Source organism: Dipteris shenzhenensis, chromosome 11 (assembly GCF_047967505.1).
Source record: "Dipteris shenzhenensis isolate YYH24624 ecotype China chromosome 11, Dip_SZ_1.0, whole genome shotgun sequence".
Taxonomy (NCBI): domain Eukaryota; kingdom Viridiplantae; phylum Streptophyta; class Polypodiopsida; order Gleicheniales; family Dipteridaceae; genus Dipteris; species Dipteris shenzhenensis.
This window is the reverse complement of record NC_141606.1, coordinates 17,214,510-17,227,310: the sequence shown is the minus strand read 5'-3', so window position 1 is coordinate 17,227,310 and position 12,801 is coordinate 17,214,510. Positions and strand designations below refer to the sequence as shown.

Genomic DNA, 12,801 nt, shown 5'->3' with positions numbered 1-12,801 from the left:
CGTAGCCTAGTGGTATGTGACGTCAGAGCTATAGGCATGGGCTTGTGGGAGTCTGATCTCTTAGCCCACTAGGTGGCTGAGAGGTGAGTCGCCTACTAATAATCTTATTGTTTTGTTGATTGCTGTTTTGGATTGTGTTTAGGGTTAGGGACTTTATAGATTTGGACTTCGTATATAGATGCAAGGTGTCTTAGGTATCTCAAGTCTAATACTACCCTTCAAGGTTAGAACGCAAGACCATGTAGGCCACTATATGGTCTATCCATAGGTACCACTCATTCCTTTGTATGTGCCTTGTAGGCCTAGTTACAATCAGTTAGATCAGTTGGTAAGATTAGTACATGTACCACTTAGGACCCTTAGGACACTTAGTCCAGTTAGGGCACTTTGCCCTAGGGTTTTGTTATATTGGCTCTCTCTTGAGCCTCCACTCAGTTTTGCAGCAATTCATTACAGCAGCTCGTTTTTGTCTTCTCTCCCACATTTCTTGAGCTTCCATTGCCCTCATTCTTGCTGGTCTGCTGGTTTTCTACAAGCCCGTGAGCATCTGTGGCCTCTCCAATCTCTTCCATCGCGACTCCTGAGAACTCCGCATTTGGCACGTGAAGATTGCATTTTGGAGCATTTGCCGCGAAGGAATACCTGTTTCGAAGCATTTTCAGCTACAGAAGCCACACGTGTGGATCCGTACAGCCATACGTACTGTACGGTCCTGTCAGAACAGCATATAATGCTGTACAAAATTTGCGACTGTATTTAATGCATTAATGACATACGGACTGTATAGAGGCTAGTACGGTGCAATATATGTCAGCACAGACCTGTACGGACCTGTCAGAGACATCATAAATGCTGTACTGACGCATTTGCTTTGAGTTCGACCTGACAGATTTCCGTACGTTCTGTATGGATAGTTTCTAAGTGTTTCGGTGCTTTTTTTAAACCTTCTAGAGTTGCCTCGAAGTTCGTGCCCATGTTTCGAATGTGTTTTCTTGCTGTCTCATGCTGCATGCCGGTCTTAGGAGACTTTTGGAGCTTGCTGCAGTGATCCAGAGGCTTCTCCTTGAGCCATTTTCTTCTCATTTGGCATCCCCTTGCCTCGGGCTGCGAGTTCCCCTCCATTGGATCACCCTTCTCTCACTTCAAAGAGTTCTCCTCCTCGTGGGAGCACTTTCTTTTGCTGTAACTCTCATTTCCAGCCTTCTCTTGGCATCTCTCACTGCCATTTGTTGTCCTTTTCATCTCTCCTTAAAGGGTAAATCCCTATGCTCACATTTGGAGCCTTTTCTCTGCTGTACTTCTGGGCTACATCATTGGGTAAGCCTCGCTTGCATTGGTTCCTTCCAATTTCTGCAAAACAGTCCTTTATTTGCTTCATTTGCATTGTGGAAAGGCCTTGATGGCACAAATAACCCCATGTGGCCATACATGATGGGCCATGTTTTGGTTGCCAAGAACTTGCACAATATTGTTCAGGCATTGAGGCCAGGCCTACACGTAATGCTGCTTTTGGTGCTACAACTGCAAGTACTGCTTCAGGCTCATTTGGTGGTGGCTCTAATGCTACTTCTGGAGCAACTGCATCTTCTACTATAGGTACTTTGCCTCCTACTCAACAGCAGATCCAGTGGGATGGTCGTGATGCCAAAGCACATGCCTTGATTGCTCTTTCAATCAAAAGGGTCATTATCCCTCATATCTGGTCTTGCAAGACAAAAAATCAAGCGTGGGATCAGCTTGCATCCTTATACCAGGTGCGGAATGAGGTGAGGGTTGCCTATCTCCGAAAGCAGTTGAAGGACTTGAAGCTTGAAGAGGGTGGTAATATGGATGCCTATCTTACCAGTGTGAAGGATTTAAAAGTGCAATTGGCTAACATTGATGAGGTGGTGCCTGATTCTCAGCTTGTTTCTAATACCCTTGATGGGTTTCCTGACTCTTATCAAGGCTTTGCTACTACATTGAGGCTGGTTGCAAGTAGCAATGCCAACCATTATTCCTTTGACCAGCTGGTTGCCCTCTTACTTCAAGAGGAACAAACCATGTAAACCGCAATGCTTTTATGGCTAGTGATCAAGCCTTTGCTGCCCAGCATAAAAACAAAGACAAAGGCAAGGTTTCAGCTAGTAAACCCCCTCATTCCCATACTGGTCACTCCCATGATGCTTCTTCGGGGGATAAGAAAAAGAACAAGAGATGCAACTATTGCAGGAAAGCTAGGCATGACATTTCTGAATGCAAGAAGAGAATTGCATCTGAGAAGAAGAAGAAATAGTCTAGTCTTACAGTATCTGGTTCTCCTAATCCAAATGATCGACATGAGCCAGCTAATTTTGCACAAGACAAACATTGGGCTTTTCTTGTTACATGTCAGCATAATCTTGATATTCATGATGCCTGCATCATAGTTTCTGATGTATCTGATGCCTGGTTCTTTGATAGTGGTGCTAGCAAGCACATCACTTCCTACAGGAAGTTATTCAGCTTACTTGAGCGTGCATCTAAGGGAGGGATAATTACATGTGCCAATAATGCATCATATACAGTGAAAGGCATTGGACAAGTTGCTATTACTTCTGTTTATGGTGGCCTCGTTGTCACGATCTGTGACGTATTCCTTTCTCTTTCTAGACTTATGGATGGTTTAATGAATGGACACTTGTGGAAGGGTATGACCTTTCGACGGGACACTTGCCCTTTCGACGAGACACTTCCTAATGAGGCATAACCCTTCACAAGAGGCATTCTAATAAAGAGACATTCCTATTGTAATGTACCCTCTCATCAAGGGTCACACCCTTCACAAGGGGTACACACCTCTTCATGCACATACCTTTTGGAGTACACACCTTTTCACATGTGACTCTTCACTCTCTATATAAGAGAGGCCCAATTGTATGGATGACACAATCACATCCACCCTACAGACATTCAAGCAATATAAATATTCCTTGTTCTCTGCTATCTCAGTCTCTTTTCTGTTCCTTAGCACAGTTCTAAATATAGTAAATCTAGGATTTCTTACAGTGGTATCAGAGCAAAATTCGCTCCTGCCTGTAGGAAATGCCCTCCACCTTCTAGCGCTGTTCTGATATATTTTTGCCGCTAGAAGGACATCCGTACACATTGTGCATGGAAGAGATGGAGAGGATGAGCGTAAAATTTTTAAACGCCTAAAGTCATCCTGGCCTCTCCAGGCTCGAGAGAAACTCTTTACGCAAACCGACGAGAAGCCATTAGTTGCCAAAGACAAGCCTGGAAAAGGCAAGCCAAAGGATACCAAGAAATCGGAGGACGCTGAATGCAAGAAGAAAATGAAGTGCTTTACTGTGAAAAGCTTAGCCACTCCGCCAAAGAATGCCGAAAGAAGAAGGCGGATCAAAAGCAGAAGAGAGAAGCCAAGAACAAAGAAGAGCCTAAGAATGATTCTGCCAATGTGACGACTGGACAGTTATTTTTACTCAGAGTAGAGAGAACAAGACTGGAAGTACACAAGTGATGAAGGAAGCAAGGAGAAGTGGATTAGATGTCAAATCAATAGCCCCTTACAATCCTTTTGGGTTGACTTATATAGTCCCCCACAGTTCCCACATTTCCCTACTATTCTCCCATCTATTTTCCCCTTAAAATCCATCTTTTTCCCACCTTCATAATCTCCCTCACATCACAAGTTGATGTGAATGGACACGACCAAAATCGTGTCCTTTCAGGTGCTTGGGCTGTCCCAAAATCAAGGGACGCGCCTTTTCCACCATGGGACACACCTTTTGGTGACGAGTCTCCACTCCTCACTCATGGCACATACCCCATCGTGGGCAAAGGGACATACCTATTCATGCAGGGTCGCACCCCTTTTAACAATAGGGACATATCCTGTCATGAACAGGTGCACCTATTCCAAGGGTCACACCCCTTCGAATAGGCACACCTCCTAGGCCCCAAGTACCTACAAAAGGGTACCTAGAGGGGTAAAAAAGGGGACAAAAATTAAACCCATCCCCTACCCCTAGGTTTTCCCTAACTATCCTAGGGTTAACTAAACCCCCAAATTAATTTGGGGCAAATAACCCATTAGGCAGCCCAACGAATCATCGCAGCATTTTTCCCCACAAAACTGCAACGTACGAATTCCTGGTCAGCCAGCCTGCGCAATACCTGCGTCAGCCGTACGGATTTTCCGTACCAGCCTACGTCAGCCGTACGGACGTCCGTACCTGCGTCATCACGGCCGTACCCTCCTGCGCCATCTCGTCCGTCTCCTCCTGCGCCTCTTCGCAGCCAGCCGTACGCTTGCGCAATCAGCCGTACTTCCCTGCGCAGGAAGTCCGTACATTTTGTACGATTTTTCGCTGCCTGTCGTACAAGCCATACAGGCCGTACAGCCTGTCCCGTACACGCCGTACGGACAGCACAGATCCTTCAGCCTACGCTGCCCAGCCCTGTTTCGTCATTTGCGCTGCCAGCCAGCCCTTGCCTCGCCATTTTCGCTGACAGTCCACTCCTTATTTGCAGCCCTGGATACCACTTTTCCTGACAGTCTGCTGCCCTCTCCTTGTTTCGCCATTTTCACCCTGCCAATTCAGCACCAGTTGCCACATTTCTCGCAATGAAGACAGCCCGTTGACAGCCCGGACCAGACAAGCCTCGAGCACTCTTCGCAAAACACTGCAACATGGACCTCCGGACAACGATTGGCAGCCTTCTTCTACGCAATCACTTGGCAGATTAAAGTATTGCCAGGTGGAGTCTTTCCAATCTGCTTTTTCAGGATTCTTTTTAACAAATTACAGCAAATGAAAGAATCCACATTAAAGCATGGAAACCCCTGGTAATTCACCCGGCCATTCAAGGACACCTCAGGCACCTGCTACTACACAATATCGTGTTCAAATTGCACAGCCAGCCCATTTTGGAGCCTTTGCATCTTGGGTCTTCTGTGTCACGTGCCCTCCGAGTGACTTGGATCACATCCTCTACCTTCTGCATGAGGCACCTCAGTTACATTATTTCCTCAGGACAGTACAGGTTGTGTTCCACGAGACACGCAGATATCCGGAACACGATATTCCTCAGGAGTTTGCTGTTCATTTTTGGAGAGAGTTTTACCCTTCACCTTCGGCATCCCCAGGGTACTCTCCACCTCCTTCAGCTCCCCGATATCCTCCTCTACAGGGTGTACCTTCTCCAAGTCAGTATTTACATCCTGAAGGCACTCCCTCCCCTGGATATCCTCCTCTTCCGACAGCAGCTCCTTACCCTTTTTCAAATCCGTGGACTCTGCTACCTACCCCTGTCTTATCACGAGCAGTAACACCTTTTTCAGAATCTCCAGTGTTACCTCCGACAGGACGTCCCTTACCAGATTTCCACGGGTGGTTCCATCTTGCTTCGCCTGCCCCCTCCAATATGAGCAACCTCAGGGAGCAGCCTGAATCCTCTTCCAGGAATGGTCCAAACTAGAGCGCAAGTTCGCGCTTTTCTTACAGGGATATCCGACATGTCGCACCGCTCGCGTGAAGCCTCTCCAGAGATTAAAGAATCAAGTCCCAAAAAGACCCCTGAAGGCAACATCCAAAGTGAATCTCTATTGCAACTTCAAATATCTCAGCTTCAGGACAGCATCTCCGACCTGGTTCAAAAAGTTCAACAACTCCAAGATTCTCGAAGTCCAGCACATACAGAGGACAACGTGACGATGCGGACTCTTTCCCACCAGAGGTAGAAAACACTGAACTGCGTACTCTCTACCGATTACTTCAAGCTTCCAAAACAAAACGACTTGACATCAAACTTCCGGAAGCCTACACTGGTCAACGTAATCGCCGAACTGTTGACCAATGGCTCGCTAAAATGCGCATGTATTTTGACACTGTTGACCTCACGAAAGGCAAAAAGATCGCCTTGGCAGCCTCCCTCCTGAAGGATACAGCATTTCTATGGTGGCAAAGACGCTTAAAGGATGGAAAAAGTGTGTTAACTTGGGAACGTTTTGAACACGTGCTCCGTAAGCAGTTTGTACCTGCCAATGCGGACTTCCAAGCACGATCAAAACTTCGACAGTTGGAGCAAACGGGTTCCCTGTCTTCTTATATCTCTCAGTTCACCACATTGGTGCTAGAGATTGATGGTTTAACTGAGGATGATCGCCTTCATGCTTTCATCTCAGGCCTACAACCCTCCTTACGCATTAATGTTCTTAAAGCCAATATCACCACCACAGATGGCGCTATTGCTTACACAGAGCGCATTACAGATTTCCTAAACACAGGGAAGCAGAGTGCTAATCGCACACAGAACTCTCCTATGGCCAAAGGTGCTCGCCCTCAAGATAACACCAGGTTTCGAAAAAACTTCGGTAATCAAGGTCAGCGACAGTCTCAAGATCCCCAGAAGCCTCAGATCATTTGCTAGATTCCAACAGAAGCACTCCCCCAAGGATCGTGTTTCTTCTTCTTCACAAAGTCATTACCGACAGCCCCAACATAAAGGTGCGGCCACTGACAACAAGAACAACTCCAGCTCAAAAGGACTTTGTACCATCTGTACCGGCGACCATAGATGGTTCGATTGTCCCAAGCGACCAAAGCAAAATTCCAATATGGAACCTAGCACTTCCCAAAAAGAAGATGCTACCTCAGCACAAGACAAGAAAGGCAAAGCTGTTCGAATGGCGAATACCATCCACCTGAGCCTTGCCAGCAACCTCGAACCTTCCCTGGCCACTCAAGTACTTTGTGTTCAAGGATCGATTCGTGGAACAACGGTCACCATCCTCATCGACAGTGGCTGTTCTCATAATTTCCTAGCCAGTTCTGTGGTCGATAAACTTCGGTTGACCACCAGTCCTAGTCTCATGGACTATCAGATTGAACTCGTAAATGGAACAACTTTCTTGTGCAACACCAGGATCAAAAACTTGTCTTTTCGCATCCAACATTATACGGACAAGTTGAACTTCGACATTATGCCTCTTTCTCGGTACGATGTCATACTCGGACAACAGTGGCTCTACGACTTTGATCCATCAATCAGTTTTCGCAGCCATACTATCCAGTTTGTCCACCAGGGCAAACTTATTGAGCTAACTGGTTCTTGGGATTCTCCTTCAACCCCAGTTGCCTCTGCCCTACAAGTAAAGAAGTGGGTTCGTAAACGCCAAGCAAAGACTTCACTTCTGTTGGTTACGGCAGTAGAGGAGACACCAACAAAGGATCCTCCTGAATACCTCAACCAACCTTTTTTCCAGCCCTACCTGGATCTTTTTCCACAGGAATTGCCAAAGCAGTTACCACCTCGACGACCAGTGGATCACCCAATCGAACTTATTCCCGGCAGTAATCCACCGTCGAAACCTCCTTATCGGGTTTCTCACACTCAAAATGAAGAAATCCAAAGACAGGTCACCGAACTACTCGACAAAGGTCACATTCGGCCCAGTCGCAGCCCTTTCGGATCTCCTGTACTACTTGTGGAAAAAAAGAACAAGTCTATGCACCTCTGCATCGACTACCGAGCCCTCAACAAGCTCACTATCAAAAACAAGTATCCATTGCCTCGCATTGATGACCTCTTCGATCAACTTCTACATGCAACACACTTCTCCAAGATTGATCTTCGTTCAGGTTATCATCAAATTCGTATACGAGAAGGCGATGAATACAAGACAGCTTTTCGAACAAAGTATGGACACTATGAATGTTTGGTCATGCCTTTTGGGTTAAACAATGCCCCGACCACATTCATGACATTAATGAACGACATCTTCAGGCCTTTCCTCGATAAGTTCATCATCGTTTACCTTGATGACATCCTCGTTTTCAGCAGATCCCTACATGAGCACAAACAACATCTTCACCAAGTTTTTGAAGTTCTCCGTGTAAATTCTCTCTACATCAACATTGAGAAGAGTGAGTTCTTCAAGACCCAACTTGAATATTTGGGACATGTTATTTCAGCTCAAGGTATCTCTGTGGATCCCAAGAAGGTCGAGGTAATCCAAAACTGGCCTACTCCTAAGAATGTTCATGATGTCCGCTCTTTTCTCGGATTGGCAAACTTCTACCATACAAAGGTCTATCAGTTTTCCGAAATCGCAGCTCCTATGTCCGCATTATTGAAAAGCACAGCAATTTTTCAGTGGCTTCCCGAAACAGAGTATAGTTTCCAACAACTCAAGCAAGCACTCACTACCACACCAGTTATGGCTATTGCTGACCCAAATCTCCCATTTGAGGTCATGACCGACGCTTCCGGCATCGCTACAGGAGCAGTCTTGATGCAAGAAGGCAGAGTTATTGCTTTTGACAGCCATAAACATTCTGATATCCAAACCCGATATCCGGTCTATGATAAGGAGTTTCTTGCTGTTGTACATGCTTATCGCTCTTGGAAACATTATCTCATGGGTGCCGACTCTGTGGTCAAGACAGACCATCACTCTCTCAAGTATATCTTTACTCAGCCAGTCATGAACGCTCGACAAGCACGCTGGGTTGAGTTTCTGGCCAACTTTCACATGACCATTGAGTACATACCAGGACTACGCAATGTAGTTGCAGATGCTCTCAGCAGGTTACCTCTAGCATCAGCCATGGTAATCTCTACATTATCTGTGGATGTTCCGAATTCATTCAAAGGAAAGTATTTCAATGATAAAGACTTCGGCACAGCAGTACAGGTTCTTTCCAAAGATCAACCTTCGACTTCTGAACAGAAGATTTTCTCATCCTATTCTTATTCAGACGACCTTCTGTATTATCAAGATCGCGTCTGTGTACCACATGACAAGGATGTTCGATGTCTTTTGTTAAAAGAGCATCATGTAGTTCCTTATGCTGCCCATCCAGGCATCAATAAGACTTATCGGTTACTCAGTGCAACATACTACTGGCCTCAGATGAAAAGAGACGTCATCAAAATGGTTACATCTTGCTTATCTTGTCAACAAATGAAAGCAAGCCGACGACTTCCAACAGGACTTCTTCAGCCTCTTCCAGTTCCAACTGAAAGGTGGGAAAGTATTTCCATGGATTTCATTACAACACTACCACGATCTTCCAGAGGTAACACTCAGATTATGGTAATTGTTGATCGCTTGTCCAAAATGGCACACTTTGTTGCTTGCAAAAGCAGTGCCCAGGCTCCGGACATAGCCAAACTCTTCATACAACACATCTTCTGACACCATGGATTGCCCAAGAATATCATATCCGACAGAGATCCTAAGTTTACCAGTCACTTTTGGATTTCACTGTTCGAATCTTTGGGTACAACTTTACTGTTCAGTTCAGCCTACCACCCAGAATCAGATGGCCACACTGAAAGAGTCAACCAAGTTCTGGAAGAAATGCTTCGACATTATGTTCAGTCACGCCTCGCAGCCTGGGAAGAGTATCTACCACTCCTTGAGTTTGCTTATAATAACTCTTTCCATAGTGCCATCAGCATGACTCCATTCCAAGCAGCTTATGGACACACTCCGATTGTACCAACAAATTTTGTACTTCAACATCGAGTGGCCCTAGCTGATCAATTGGTTCAAGAAATGCAAGACATTCTACTGCAAGTCAGGGATCATATGCGAAAAGCGCAAGAGCGGTATCAACGGTCTGCCAACAAACATCGACGTCACCTGGAATTTAACACTGGTGACATGGTGCTATTATTTGTAGCCCCACATCGCTATAAGACGATTAAGTCTGTGTTTCCTAAGTTGCGACCAAGATACTATGGACCTTTCCGGATCGTCAAGAAAAATTCACCTTTAAGTTACAAATTGGAATTACCACCATCATGGGATAAAATCCATCCAACATTTCATATTTCTTGGCTAAAGACGTATATTCCAAGCGATGAAGCATTTCCTCCTGCAGGTGATTATGTCCCAGAAATCGAAGACGATTATGTTCTCCTTATTCCTGAGCGTATTCTGGACCATCGACAGCGAGAGACTCGACATCGACTTATCACGGAATTCCTTGTTCTTTGGCGAGATCTGGACGACTCCAACGCTACTTGGCAGTCTGATGAAGACTTACAGCAGTACCCTGATCTTTTACATCAGTATTTTCAGCATCTACCATGATATTTTTCTACATCAGTTCATTATCTCCACCAGGGTCTTCTTTTGAGTGGGAGGGGATGTCACGATTTGTGACGTATTCCTTTCTCTTTCTAGATTTATGGATGGTTTAATGAATGGACACTTGTGGAAGGGTATGACCTTTCGACGGGACACTTGCCCTTTCGACGGGACACTTCCTAATGAGGCATAACCCTTCACAAGAGGCATTCTAATAAAGAGACATTCCTATTGTAATGTACCCTCTCATCAAGGGTCACACCCTTCACAAGGGATACACACCTCTTCATGCACATACCTTTTGGAGTACACACCTTTTCACGTGTGACTCTTCACTCTCTATATAAGAGAGGCCCAATTGTATGGATGACACAATCACATCCACCCTACGGACATTCAAGCAATATAAATATTCCTTGTTCTCTGCTATCTCAGTCTCTTTTCTGTTCCTTAGCACAGTTCTAAATATAGTAAATCTAGGATTTCTTACACTCGTCACTCTAGACAATGTGCTTTATGTTCCAAGAATTTGCAAGAACCTTATATGTATGTCAACCATAGCTACTTGTGGCTATCAGAACCTCTTTAATGGTGTTCGGTGTGCCGTCTATGATGCTACACATGCCTTTACCATGGTTTTGACTGGGACATTGATTAGAGGGCTATGTAGGCTTGATGCCTATGACAAATGCTTGGATGATGCTGGACTTGCATATATAGATGCCTATTCTGTTGATTTTTCTACCATGGCAAATACCCATTTGTAGCATGAGAGGTTTGGACACCTCAACTTTGGGGCTTTGGTGAAGTTACATAAGGATGGTATGGTTATTGATCTTCCAAAAATGCATATGCCTTAAGCATGTTTGTGAACCTTGTGTGCTTGATAAGATGCACCATTCTGTGTTTCCCAAGGATGGGAGAGTTGGTGCCTCACGCAACCTGTATTTGGTTCATGGTGATGTTTGTGGACCCATGCAGGTTGCAACTCTTGGGGGATTCTATTATTTTGTCATATTCATTGATGGGAGACGAGCATTTTTCGAGCGAAATCTTCCGAGCGTCCGAGCGAAGGAAAAAAAAAGCTTCCAACTATGCAAAAATATGACAAAAATGGATCAGAAGAAAACATAGTTTCACTTAGAAATATGAAAAGTATTATAGGAATGCCTATTTTATACACGAATATTTATGTGAATCTTTGGGAATGGTGAGAACATAATGGGATGGCTTTTGAAGAAACCCACATGCAGAGTAGACTTCTCTATGAAAATTCCCTTATGATCCTTCTTACAACTTTTTACTTAATAGGGGGTGAAATGAAAAACCTCTCTCACCCTATCTTCATGAAAGGGTTTCTCCAAAGAAAACTCATTGAAGCAAGCCATCAAGGTAGTTTCGCCAGCGAAACCCCTTTGAACAAGGTCTTTCAAGGTAGTTTCGCTGGCGAAACTACCTTGGACAGCACTTTTAAAAGTGACATAACTTTCACATCCAATGTCCAAATATAGTCATTCAGCCACTCAAATTGATCGGAAAACCCCATTTGAGCACATCTATGGGGTTATATTTTGGAAAACCTTGCATATATAGTATTAAATATTACATGTATTTTATGAGAGTGATATATAAGCCCAAGTTAATACTTATTTACAGTAATTTAAACTTCTGTAGAAACATGTCCATAAATATATTGTTATTAATACTATAAAAACACTTGAAAGATATTGCCATATGATATAAATGTGTTTAATAAGTAATTATTTATGTATAATATTATTATGTTGAGAGTGATTATGAGGGACGTTTCTTAAATGAATTATTTTTCAATACTTTTTTAAGGTAATAACAAGGGTACAAAGGGATGTCTATGAATAAGAAGATTTATGTTATGTAAAAATGAATGAGTGACTAGTTTGTATATTTTTATGATAAAGGGATCTAGTTCTAATGAAAATAAAAGTGTAAAAACCATGTTTCCTAAACAAATACTATTTTTAAAATCTCTTGAAAAACACGCTCGTATAAACTTGCTCATAGGTTTTTGCTCGTAAAATTGACGCATCCTCATTGATGACTTCACCCGGTGTACTTGGATTTTTTCTTTAAAATCTAAATCTGAAGTTTTGGCATGCTTCAGGCATTTTATTGCCTTGGTTGAGAATGAAAGCAGGCTGAAAATTTCCCACATATTAATATAGACAGAGGGCTGAATATATGTCAAAGGAATTTGTTGTTCTTTTGGCCTCACGTGGCATACATCATCAATGCACTGTGCCTTACACTCCTCAACAAAATCCCGTGGCTAAGAGAAAGAATAGATATGTCATGGAGATGGCCAGGTGTATGCTGAAAGGCAAGCATTTGCCTAACAAGTTGTGGTTGGATACCGTTATGTGTGCAAATTACATTTTGAACAAATGTCCCACCAAGGCATTGAAGATCAGGCTGGACAGGTCATAAGCCCAAAATTTCTCGCGTGAGGACTTTTGGATGCTTCTCAAACACGCACAAAGTTGGATGAAAAAGCTGTCAGGTGCATTTTTATTGGGTATAGCTCAGAGAGCAAGGGCTATACGCTCTACCAACCCCGCACGGGTAAGTGTTTTGTCAGTAGGAATGTTGTATTTGATGAATCTTCCTCTATGCCTTTGTTGGACTGTCAAAAACAGCCCATTGTTGATGCACCAAATCTCTTTGACAGCTTGATGCCTTTGTTT

General features: G+C 44.0%; 1 protein-coding gene across 1 annotated transcript in view; it reads right to left on the bottom strand.

Annotated features, from left to right (window-relative positions):
- The window catches only part of LOC147896688 (DNA/RNA helicase protein), a 30,401-nt gene that overhangs the window by 3,474 nt on the left and 14,126 nt on the right, over positions 1–12,801 (bottom strand). The window lies entirely within an intron of this gene.